The 12,462-nt window shown below is 37.2% G+C and overlaps 1 pseudogene; it reads left to right on the forward strand.

Moving 5' to 3' along the window:
* The first annotated feature begins 6,903 nt into the window (after window positions 1–6,903).
* LOC137740516 (trifunctional UDP-glucose 4,6-dehydratase/UDP-4-keto-6-deoxy-D-glucose 3,5-epimerase/UDP-4-keto-L-rhamnose-reductase RHM1 pseudogene) lies at window positions 6,904–9,237 on the forward strand (annotated as a pseudogene).
* Window positions 9,238–12,462: the final 3,225 nt, after the last annotated feature.

The following is a 12,462-nucleotide window of genomic DNA, read 5'->3' on the forward strand; positions in this document are numbered from 1 at the left end:
AAGGATATCGGGATCGGGGTGTGTCAGTTTGGTATTAGAGCATGCTTAGGATCTTCTCCTACTTTAGTAATGTGTCGGCCTTGATATCACTTGGATGTCATGGTTTCTATTTATTGATGTCCTTCGGAACGGTTGTGCAATCCTCATTCTACCTGAATAGTCACATCCTATTTAAAGTATAAGAAATTCGTGTCGAGATTATGCCTTAAGTTAGACGTACTTGATTGTTGGACGACTTTCTACAACAAATCGATACTCTGCGTCATGTGTTTCTTGGGAATTGCAGGCAGAGTCAGATTACATAGAAGTGACGTGAAATAGAGAAATCTTAGTGAGACGAAGACTAGTTAAGATCAGTTGAGAATCGAAAGCGATGATGGTCCTCTATGACATGCGTTCCTTTGGAATGGAGGGCAGAGGCATAACTGTTAGGAGATTATGCAAAACATCGGAGGCTCGTGTAGGAGAAAATTAAGAATGCACCAGTTATAGGCAAAGTTAGCAGGTAAATGTGAGGTAGACCGAATCAGCTTCTTCTAGCTTGTCGTTCCCACTGAGGGAATTCGTGTGGACCCTCAGGAAATTTCTCAGTGAGTGTTTTCCTGATAATATCCTTGTCTACTCCAACCTTGAGTTCCGTTTAATAAACATCAACTTTCTACTAAAGTCCTCAAATGTTGACCTTGCTTAGATTTCGTGCCTCACTTAGGAGATGTTAGCGTAGTAGAAGATATTCTTCTCAAATCCAAGGTTGTGACTGTTGGAAAATCGAAAATCCTCTCGAGTGTCGAGAATTACGGATTACCATTGGTCGTGTCAGTTCTATCGATAGTTATCAACAATTCTTTGACCATAGTCCTATCTCCACTTCCTTTTGCTAGAAAACAAGTCAGTTTTGTTCAAGATCTTGTCCCACCTGACCATTGTTCTTACACTTTCGATGACATTGATCAATTTCAAATCTGACGGTGATGGTTATTGAATGGTTTGTCATGTGCTAATGCAACATGATCGGGTAACGCTTAGGCATTTTGATGTTGGAACAACATGAAGTGAATCGTCATACTTATAACCTTGGGCCATCTGCTACCATCCTTACTTGAAAACCTGATGACACCCTTCTGTGGAGACGTTGGTGATGATTCAATGTTTGTCGACCATTTTACTCGATGTATTATCCATCAGTCCGTGAAGACTATACCTTTAAATATTTGGCCGAATTCCTCATTCTCGAATCTTTCAGAATCTCTTATGACATTTTGGTCCGCATCGACTTTGTTCATAATCTCAATTTCACCTCCTGGTACTAAAAGATATCTTAGTTAATCTTGGGTTACCCTACTGTCCTTCGTATTATTTCTGAAGTAAACAGATTGTCCAGGAGGACCACTCAAACGTCGAAGTTGTTAGTTGTGATCGTCAGCCCCTCAACCACCCAATCAGCACTCAATCGGGGCGAATCTTCACAACTGGTGATTTAATATTCTTGGAGTTACCGTTATAATGAATTTTGTGAATTTTGGGTCGAGGGAAAAATCTAAATTTCCTTTTGTCATTTTTCAATTGACTATTGTTCAACTTAGCAAACTTCTTAATTATATCTTCACTCGAAATGAGCTAAGTCTTTGGTGACAGTGATTGATAGAGTATATCAATGTTTACGACTGCACCATTGTGTAGCACCCTGATCGTGCAAGCGTAGTTGCTATACACCTTAATAGAAAGATACATTGATACCCAAATATTCTTCAATCAGTCACATTTCCACCTTATGCGAAACTTTCAAATACTTTTGCGACATGACTCTTGATCATCAGGAAACTGAGTTAGCCAATTTTTAGGTATGATTACTTTAAGTGGTTACTACCTAATCAAGTTAGGTACTTATATGTATGCAAGCATCAGAGTAGTACATTCAATAGATTTAATGGACTTGTTTTGACCCTTAAATTCTTGAGTGTTCTTTTAGCCTTCTCAATATGGTTTCTCGCTAAGTCCGTACAAGATTCACGAGGAATCGACTAGGCTGAAATGTGTGCCCAGCTCACATTGACTCTGACATGAACATTAAGAGCATAACCTTTTTGTAAGCTTACCATACTTACCATAAAGAATTCTAAATGGTCTTGAGGAGTAAGCAGTCTTCTAGCATGGAATTGGTGAAGGTAGAAATGTAGATTCTGAGTTTGGCGTTTGTGGCATCAATTTCTATGTGTGGCTCGAAACGGTAACCATCATTTAAAGGAAGTGGTCAGAGTTATGCTTTTTCTAATATAAGTTTCGAAATTTTTACCTCCGACCAGGAAAGCGATGATTGTGGTTAGTCACAGAGGAAATGTTTTACGACAAGTGTTGGTCTTTACGCATCTTTCGACCATTTCACTTCAGGACTTTATTGTTCATATGTACGTGGATGTTGAAGCACTCATAGCAGCTTTATTTGGTGCACTTTGAAGTAATGCGAGAGCGCGATCGAGGTGTAAATCAGATGATCTAGGCACATTCTCACATTGAGGAGCAAAATGGCATTTTGGCACCCTCGGGAACTTCTCATTTGCTTACTGAGAAAACAATGAGTTATCGACATTATAGGCTGCAAACTGTAATACCGATGGCTTATTTGTTAGGTTCGCTAAGCAAGTGGGCAAGTCGGCCTGTCTACGACAGGAGTTATTAGTTAGCTATGATTAGGACTCGACTCAAGGTACACCTATCCTTAAAGTACGTGAGATGACGAATGTTTAGGCGATGCCCATTTTCATTTTGGTTTTGATTTTCAATACAAATATTTTAAATTGCATTATTTTATATATATATATATGTATATTTTTGTTATTACAAATTTTGGGTGAGTTATTTCCATTTTCAGTTTTAAACTCAATACAAGTATTTGAATCTTACGTTTTATATATCTATTTTTGTCGTCGTCTTATTATATGTATATACATTTTTTACTTTATGTTATTACATGATAATATGTATTTTCAATTTTATATTTTTATACGAGTACTATACTATACCATTATAGTAGGGAAGGAAGAAGGTATGGGCATGGAGGCATGAAAGAGAAATCATTGCAATCTGATCACTACGGAATAGCATTCTCTTTTATGTAGCCGCTCTAACTTAATTTCTTCCTTTTATATATATTTATATACATATTTTCTCCTTACTTTCAAGTATTTTACTTACAACAAGTTATTTAAAATTTCGGGGACATAATTTTCTTAAGGGTGTAGATTGTAATAACTCGTCCCCAAATATTCCGGTTTTTATAATTTTTAAATGTGAAATTACAAAAATGCCCTTCAAGGCAAATGCATTGACTTTTGTTGGCCGTCTTGTCATGTCACATAAGATCCGTTTCCTTGGCGTATTCTTGTAGTACTCAGCGTTATGGACGCGTGGGCGTAAGCGGAGTCGAATTTGGAGTTATAATGAACGAAGTTGAGGGTAAAATGGTCATTTGACCATAAATCTGGAATGCTTCAAATTTTGTTGGACCATTAATCTGGAGCCATGTGTATGGCTGTGAAGAAAAGAATATGAGAGAAATGAGAGGGTGCTGCCCAATTAAGAAGGAAGGGATGGGTGCTGACCAATCAGAGAAAGGAGAAATGAGGGAAATGAGGAACCCGCCAACCTAGACTTCCCTTCGACCCGCAACCAGACCCGATTCCTAGAAACACCCCGATGTCGATTTCGGCGTTTTCCCAGTGAATTGACTATCGCCACCACCTTCACACGACTCCACGATCCTCCTTCTTCATGTTCAATCCCAAACCTGACGGGAACTGGCCCAGTTCCGTGATGAGCAACGACGGCAGCTCCGAGAGTCCTATGATGGCGATCTTCCTATCTTGCAGGCTACACCAACCATCACAACCACCAATACACTTCTCTTGAACCCAGAAACAAGTCCCAAGCTTTGGTTGGTGCGTCAGAACATTGGGGAAGACGAATCAAAGTACACCTATTTCTAGGGTTCCGATAGATCGAGGGTATTTTCACGCGTTTCCTGACCGAATTGGACTTCGACCCATGTATGAAAGTTGTTCACCTTGTTGTGTTCTACATTTTTGTAAAATTTGGGAATTTTTGTAGTTGTTGAATTTTCTGGCGAGTCGAGGATGTAGGTCGTCATGTGCGGCGACGAGTGGCCTTCTAAGCTGCAGCCTCGTGGCAGCTCATGCGACAGCTGGTGAAGGGAAGCCTGAGGTCCCTCCTTAGGTTTTTCGACGTGCCGAATCTGAATCTGCTGTCTGTTTTCCCAAATTATAACGGTTTAGTAGAGTTTTACTAAATGGTCACTAATTGTGGTTAGGTGCATCGGTGGAAAGTGGCTACATCCTCGATAGCTCGAGCGGGGGCAACCAAATATTTGTGAGTGGACCCCTTCTTAACTTGCACAATTTTATAAAATATTAGGCTTGCATTCACGAAAAGTATGATTTCATGATTTTATGTTTTATGCATTATTTATGATTTATCACACTTACGCTTTACAAAAGGTAATGAATTATTACATTTTCATATATGAAAATCTATGGATTATGAATATGATTTATATTACGATTTCCAAATATGCGTTATGAATTATGGGATTTTCTTATATGGAATTCTATGGATTTACGAATATGAATTATCATGTTTTCATGAGATGAGGATTTGAGCTTTCGGGCTCTGGATTTGATATGAGATTTTGAGATATGTTTTCGGTGCTCATCTAGTGCGTTATCGTACAACACATCCACATAACACTAGTATGGAGACGTCTATGGCCATAGGACACAGTTGAGGATGATTATGTATATATTTCTTCTCCGACGTAACCCGGAGTTGTACAGCTTTACCTTCGGGTGATGGAGCCTACCATGTTTCTTCACTGACGTAACCCAATGTCGTACAGCTTTACCTTCGAGTGATGGACAGGTACTGCCTTCGGACGAATGAGGAGTGAGATATTTATGTTATACCCCCAGCTTCACTAGCCACGGCTAGTGTTGGTGTGTGATGTTATATATTTCTTCTCTGGCGTAACCTGGAGTCTTACAGCTTCGCCTTCAGGTGATAGGGCCTACCATGTTTCTTCACTGGTGTAACCCAGTATTGTACAACTTTACCTTCGGGTGATGGATAGGTATTGACTTTGCGCGACTATGATACCCCTAGAGAGTACAGTATTGATTAGATTTATGGATTTGCCTTTGGGCGACAATTGCATCACTATTGAGCATTGTTTTATACGTACATGTTTTACGAATGTTTTCATGGCATGTAGAGTTTTCGGAAAACTACTATGTAGTATTATATAAATATGTTTTCAAAACAAGGGATTAGTATGTTCAAAAAGAAAATGGTTTTCTTATTATTATTAGTATTATTATAAACATTGGTCCACTTACCTTTTCGGTTTTTGCGCCCCCTTAGGAATTAGAGTCGAGGCACACGATCCCGACATCAGGACACTTCCGCTTAAGTACCCTCAAATCTTCTCTATGAGGTACCCATTCCTTTGTTTGTACCTTTTATTATAATTCTTTCATATTATTCTTAATTAGTTGTATACTCTGAACATGTTCATGTATTAGCATTTTCTTTCTACTGACATATTTTATTCGTAGGCATGTTTAAAATGGCTTTATCACCCTAGGGTGTCGGCTAGCACATGCCCATCCTGGTATTAAAGGAATATCGGGATCCCGGCGTGTCAGGTTCATCACGCAAAATTTTTAGAAATAAATTTTATTATACAATTTAAAATATAAAATTAAATAAAAAATTAAAATAAACACGGTTTATGCGACGAAATATTAGTATTTGTCACACAATGATTTAAAAATAATAATAAAAAAGAAAATAATTTTATTTTACAATTTAAAATATAAAAAAAATAAAATAAATAGGGTTTAGGTGACGAAATGTTGATTCATCACGCAAAGAAAATAATTTAGGTTCACAATATAAAATATAAAATTAAATAAAAATAAAATAAATAGTGTTTAGGCGACGAAATATTAATATTTGTCGTGCAAAGTTTTTCAAAAATAATAAAAACTATGAAAATAATTTATTTTACAATTTAAAATATAAAATTAAATATATAAAAAAAAAAGAAAATAAATTGGATTTTGACGACGAAATATTTGGATTTCGTCACGCAATGTTTTTAGAAAATAATTTTTTTTTTTTTTTTTTTTTAAACATATTGTGGGACGAAGTCTAAAATTTCATCGTGCAAAGTGACTTTGCGCTACGATGTGTGTTTCGTCATGCAAAGGGTGCTTTTTACTAGTGTATCCACACATATAACTTGGGATGTATTAGGATCATTGTCATCTCCTTCTTCAATACCATCTGGAGGAGGGTGGGGTGGGTGGTGGAACTGGCTGCAAGAAAACGTTAAAACTAGGGTAATGCTAAGGAAACTAAATTTGTAGATTAAAAATTTTGTAAACCAAAGGATATGGAAATTGATAATTGAATTATTACTTAAGTGTTGATTAACATGCTTATAAATTATTGGTGATACATAATTTAGTTTGCAAATTTGATCTACAAATTTAGGCTACCTAGCATTATCATGTCCTATAATATCCCACTCTTTAGCTTCCCTCCTCACAGTCGACACTCTAATATCCTTCTCCCCTTTTTCTCTCGTCATTTCTCGACTTTCTTCTTCAACCTGAGCACAGGACAAAAGGCTGCGATTTGTACTTAAGTTCCACTCCAACCCAGGATTTGTAAGTCATATATAAAGCTTCAATCTTTTCCATCTTTCTACTTTGTTTATATTGTTATCTCACTTGAAATTAATAGAGTCAAATGAAGGTCTATTAAATTCTTAACCTTAAGTCATCAACACATGAAAGCCTGGCTAGCAAGTTTGTTTTGTCCGTGGATCTCCCTTTTTTTGTTTGTGTCAGTGGCAATATATCCCCTTTTTCTCCTGCATTTGTTAGCATGCTTTATTTTTATCCTGATTCTTAGTCAAACTTTATATGCTGGATTATGCAGGAGTCGTTTGGATTAATATGGATACTGAGTATAAACCGAAGAACATCCTCCTTACTGGAGCGGCTGGCTTCATTGCTTCCCATGTTTGCAACCGGCTTATCCGGAACTACCCTGACTACAACATTGTGGTTCTTGACAAGCTTGATTACTGTTCAAATTTGAAGAAGCTTCATCCTTCAATGTCATCCGCCAACTTCAAGTTTATCAAGGGAGACATAGGCAGTGCTGATTTTGTCAACTTCATCCTTTTGACCGAAAACATTGATACAATAATGCACTTTGCAGCCCAGACCCATGTCGACAACTCTTTTGGTAACAGCTTTGGGTTCACCAAAAACAACATCTGTGGTACACATGTTCTTCTAGAAGCATGCAACGTCACTGGTCAAATCAAAAGATTCGTTCATGTAAGCACAGACGAAGTCTATGGAGAGACAAATGAGGATGCTGTGGTGGGAAATCATGAGGCTTCCCAGCTTCTTCCGACAAACCCCTACTCTGCAACTAAAGCTGGAGCTGAGATGCTTGTTATGGCATATGGCCGTTCATATGGATTGCCTGTGATAACTACCAGAGGGAACAATGTTTATGGCCCCAACCAGTTCCCTGAAAAGATGATTCCAAAATTCATTCTCTTGGCTATGCAAGGGAAGCCTCTTCCTGTTCATGGTGATGGATCCAGTGTCAGAAGTTATCTCTATTGTGAGGATGTAGCAGAGGCATTTGTAGTCATCCTCCATAGAGGTGAGGTAGGCCATGTGTACAATATTGGAACGAAGAAAGAAAGGAGGGTGGTTGATGTGGCCAAGGAAATCTGCCACCTATTTTCTCTGAACCCTGATACTCATGTAAAGTTTGTAAAGAACAGGCCCTTCAATGATCAGAGATATTTCTTGGATGACCAGAAGCTGAAAAACATGGGATGGTCGGAAAGGACTTTGTGGAAGGAGGGTTTGAGGAAGACCATGGGATGGTATGTCAAAAATACCCAATGGTGGGGAGATGTTTCTGGGGCACTGCTCCCTCATCCAAGAATGATCATGGTTCCTGGAATTGAAAGACAATTTTATGGTTCCGAAACTGGCGATTCTGCTTACCGTTTGTCAGCAAGTGATTCTGATCACAGCAAAATGGTTGCTCCGGCTCCAAGGAACATCGCATCCACTGATAAGCCATCTCTGAAGTTTTTGATTTATGGTAAAACAGGGTATATCGGAGGCCTTCTTGGGAAGATTTGTGAGAAGCAAGGGATACCCTATGAGTATGGACGAGGGCGTCTTCAGGAACGGTCCCATCTCATGGCTGATATTCAAAGTGTTAAACCAACCCATGTTTTTAACGCTGCTGGAGTGACGGGCAGACCCAATGCGGATTGGTGTGAATCCCATAAACCAGAAACAATTCGGACCAATGTTGTTGGTACATTAACCTTGGCTGATGTCTGTAGAGATCACGGCCTCCTAATGGTGAATTATGGCAGCGGTTGCATTTTCGAGTATGATGATGCCCATCCTGCAAGATCAGGAATTGGGTTCAAGGAGGAAGACGCACCCAATTTCGCGGGTTCATTTTATTCCAAAACCAAAGCCTTGGTACTTTCTCAAACTATAGGGTTTTTTTTTTTTTTGAGAAAACTATCATGTTTATTACTGTGATAATTTTGAAAGAAGTTTTAGAATAGCTCCTAAGTTCCCAACTGGTATCTCTTTCCCATTTGTGTAACAGGTTGAAGAGCTTCTGAAGGAGTATGAGAATGTTTGCACTCTTAGAGTTCGAATGCCAATATCATCTGATCTCAGCAACCCACGCAACTTCATCACAAAGATCTCGCGGTACAATAATGTGGTCGACATTCCAAACAGCATGACAATCTTGGACGAGCTTCTGCCCATTTCAGTTGAGATGGCCAAGAGGAACTTGAGGGGCATATGGAACTTCACAAACCCCGGCGTGTTGAGTCACAACGAGATTCTGGAGATGTACAAGAACTACATTGACCCCAGTTTCAAGTGGACTAATTTTACTGTGGAAGAACAAGCCAAGGTTCTCGTTGCAGGAAGAAGTAACTGTGAGGTGGATGCATCTAAGCTGAAGAAAGAGTTCCCTGAACTGCTCCCGGTCAAGGAATCGCTGATTAAATACGTGTTTGAACCCAACAAGAAAACATTTGCAGGTAGCGCAGCAATTGAAGTGTTTCATGAAGTCGACCTCGTCTCCTAGGGTTTTAGTTATTTATTTATCTTGTGTGAACTCTAACTTTTCGTCCAAAAAACAAAAAAAAAAAAAGTCATTTATTTATCTTGTGCGAAATGGCTAGGGTTTTAGTTATTCTCATGCTTTCATTCCATCAGTGTCATCCTATTAATTAAGTTAAATTTTTTTCTGTGATAGATTAGGATAATTTCATAAGTTGGTGGTATTGGTTCTGCTTCTGGTTTGCCTATTGTGCGATAAGAAACTTTGGAATTGCTTCAGATTATTTTTATTTATATAAACAAGGGCTTTTTATTTATCTATTTTATTTTTGACAAACGATAGCATCAGTAACTTAAATTGCTAATAGTAAGAGAATCAATAGGGTTCGAACCCACACTATAGTACATAAGTATTATTATTTTCCGTCACTACGGTAAAACATCATATGCCCTTTGTGTGATTTTTCATATCCAATGTCTTTCAGGACATTTCCCTGCTCTCTTGTTTTTTTTTTTTGGTCAATATATTGTCTTCTCTTTACTTATGGAGAAATTTTGAAATATAACCATTTTAAAGAGCATTTATTGAAATAGAACCTAGTTTTTTTCTAGTTCTTATAAAACTAATCGAAATTGATTTTCATAAGACTTAATTACCCTTACACTAAAACTTTATCTTTCTCCTAATATTGAGTTGATTCTAATGAATCAAACTTCTACGGTGAGCTGAAACTTGAATTTTATGAGAGTAATTCTAATTGTTTAACAATTATGTTATAGGAATTAAACTCAAGTTGCTCAATTACATGAGCACATCGAAATTATTATAATTTATGACTATGATAACTTCTGCTAAGTGCTAACACATAGAAATGTCTGCTAAGTGCTAGCACACACATAATACAAAAATTATCTTACCTCCACATTACAATCCATAATTTTGTTTATCAAAAACCATGATTTTCTGGAGTTAATATTAACATAGTATAATTTTGTAAATCCTAAATAAAGATAAATTAAGAATATTCGGGATATTTGAAGATCTTGTTTTTTATTTTTTTAGAAACCTTGACGGTACGAGGGTAATTTTATAGATAACAAAAAAATAAGTTACACTTAGTTAGGGAGGGACATAAACCTTACCCCTCAAAAAATAGAGACAACAAAAAGGAATACACAAAAAAGAAGGGGGGGACATAAACATTACCATTCTAGAAACAAAAACAAGAATGATACAAAGAAAAGAAGAAAAAGAGGGGGGGGGGGGGGGGGGGACATGAATCCTAACTCTTCTAAAACCAAACCTATTAGGAGAAAAGAAAGAAAGTGAGGCAAACCTGGATGTCAACATGCACATTAATTTGAGAAGCGATAGCCAAGTAAGCCAACATAGTCTAAAAACAAAGTAGCACATGTCGCCATCTGAGGAGAATCATGTCATGTTAAAGATGGAGAATACAAGCCCATGTTAGAAAAATTGTCCACAACAAGATTTCTGTCGCGATATATGTTAGATGCATAGAAAGTCATTTTCCGAATGCGATCCAAACAAATAGACCATTGCGTATAAAGAGACTAGGGAGGATGAAAATCAAATGATTGAAGAGCAGAAATAACACTAGAACTGTCATTTTCCAACCAAAGTCAATGCCATCACCGCTGATATGCAAACTCTACACCACTAATAATTGCTGATAACTCTGCAAAAAAAAGAGTTGCAATGACCAATCCGGTGACAGAAACCTCCAAGAAAACAACCATGGCACCCTGAAAAACTCATTCACAAGCAGCAGGATTGGGATTTCCCTTAGACAAACCATCCGTATTAAGCTTAACCCAAGGAAACCAAGAAGAAGACCGAAGGACATGAAGAATAGTAAGTGCCTTGTGAGGGATAGGTCCGATCCCCAAAGAAGAAATGATCCAAGTGTCAAAACCCTGTGACATGCCCCAACCCCGATATCTCCAAATACCAGGATGGGCACATGCTGGCTGACACTCGAGGGTGACGAAGCCAATTTAAACATGCATACAATAAAATATGTTATTAGAAAAAAATACACCAATGCTGAATCGTGTTTAGAGCATACAACTAACCAAGAATAATAAGAATGGGTTTTTCTCAAAAAAATGGGTCCTACTCGAAGAAGACTCGAAGATACCTATACGGAAATGTCCTGATGCAGGGATTGAATGCCTCCCTTCTAACTCATGAGGGGCGTAAAACAAAAGGGTGAGTGGACCAAAATTTATAATAATAATACAAATAGTAGAAAATTATTTTCTTTCTGAGCATACTAACCCCCTGTTTTGAAAACATATATAATACTATATATAGTAAGCTTTCTGAAAACTCTAGCTTGCCATGAAAACATTCGTAAAACAAGTACATGTAAAACAATGCTCAACAATGGTGCTGATGTGTATTTAAACTAACCTAAATAATAGATTAATTTAAACCAAATTAAACTCGCAAGCGCACGAATCAAATGTAGTAATATATGCAAATACAAGGTCGATCCCACATGGATTGCTTTAATACCAATTTAACTGATTAATCACGCTAAACTTAATTAAACAAACAAATGATAGATTGAATTGAATAATTGAGTAATTGACTAAGACTAAAATTAACAAGAAAAATAAAAGACAATTCATTAAAATAAACACATGACACAAGAAAACCTAAGGTTATGAATTCACCGATAACAATCCTATTTACTTTTCCTAGAGCCAACTACTATCCAATTACCATGCTAATATTTACGGTTGTTCTTTTTAAAGTATGAATTAATATGTGGTCAGGCATCAACTCTTGTATCTCTACATGATAATTATATCCTATTGGTTAGGCATACAATTAAACACATAAAAACCCATTAAGTGTAGAAGAATCATGTCAACCAAGTAGGACTAGCTTGATATTGGTCATCCTCACTAGTTTGTCTACTCTTCTTAATCTTAGTTCCAATAAACCTAATTGATTGGTCATCCTCATAGATTTATCTAACTATCTAGGTGCAAAATTCCTAAAGGTGATCAGTCATTAGAAATTCGAATTCAGACTAAAATACCCACAAAGATTAAGAATATAACATGACATATAATTGGATAATAATTAACAAAGTACTTTGCAAATATTCATATCATGGCTTCATCATAAACATTAGAAAATAACGTAGTTACACATAAAGATAAAAATAAAAGAAAGATAGAACCCGGAGTCCATGGCAAAGCACATCCCTTAGCT

The sequence above is a fragment of the Pyrus communis genome, chromosome 9 (genome assembly GCF_041283825.1).
Source record: "Pyrus communis isolate YQ-2024b chromosome 9, ASM4128382v1, whole genome shotgun sequence".
Classification (NCBI taxonomy): Eukaryota; Viridiplantae; Streptophyta; class Magnoliopsida; order Rosales; family Rosaceae; genus Pyrus; species Pyrus communis.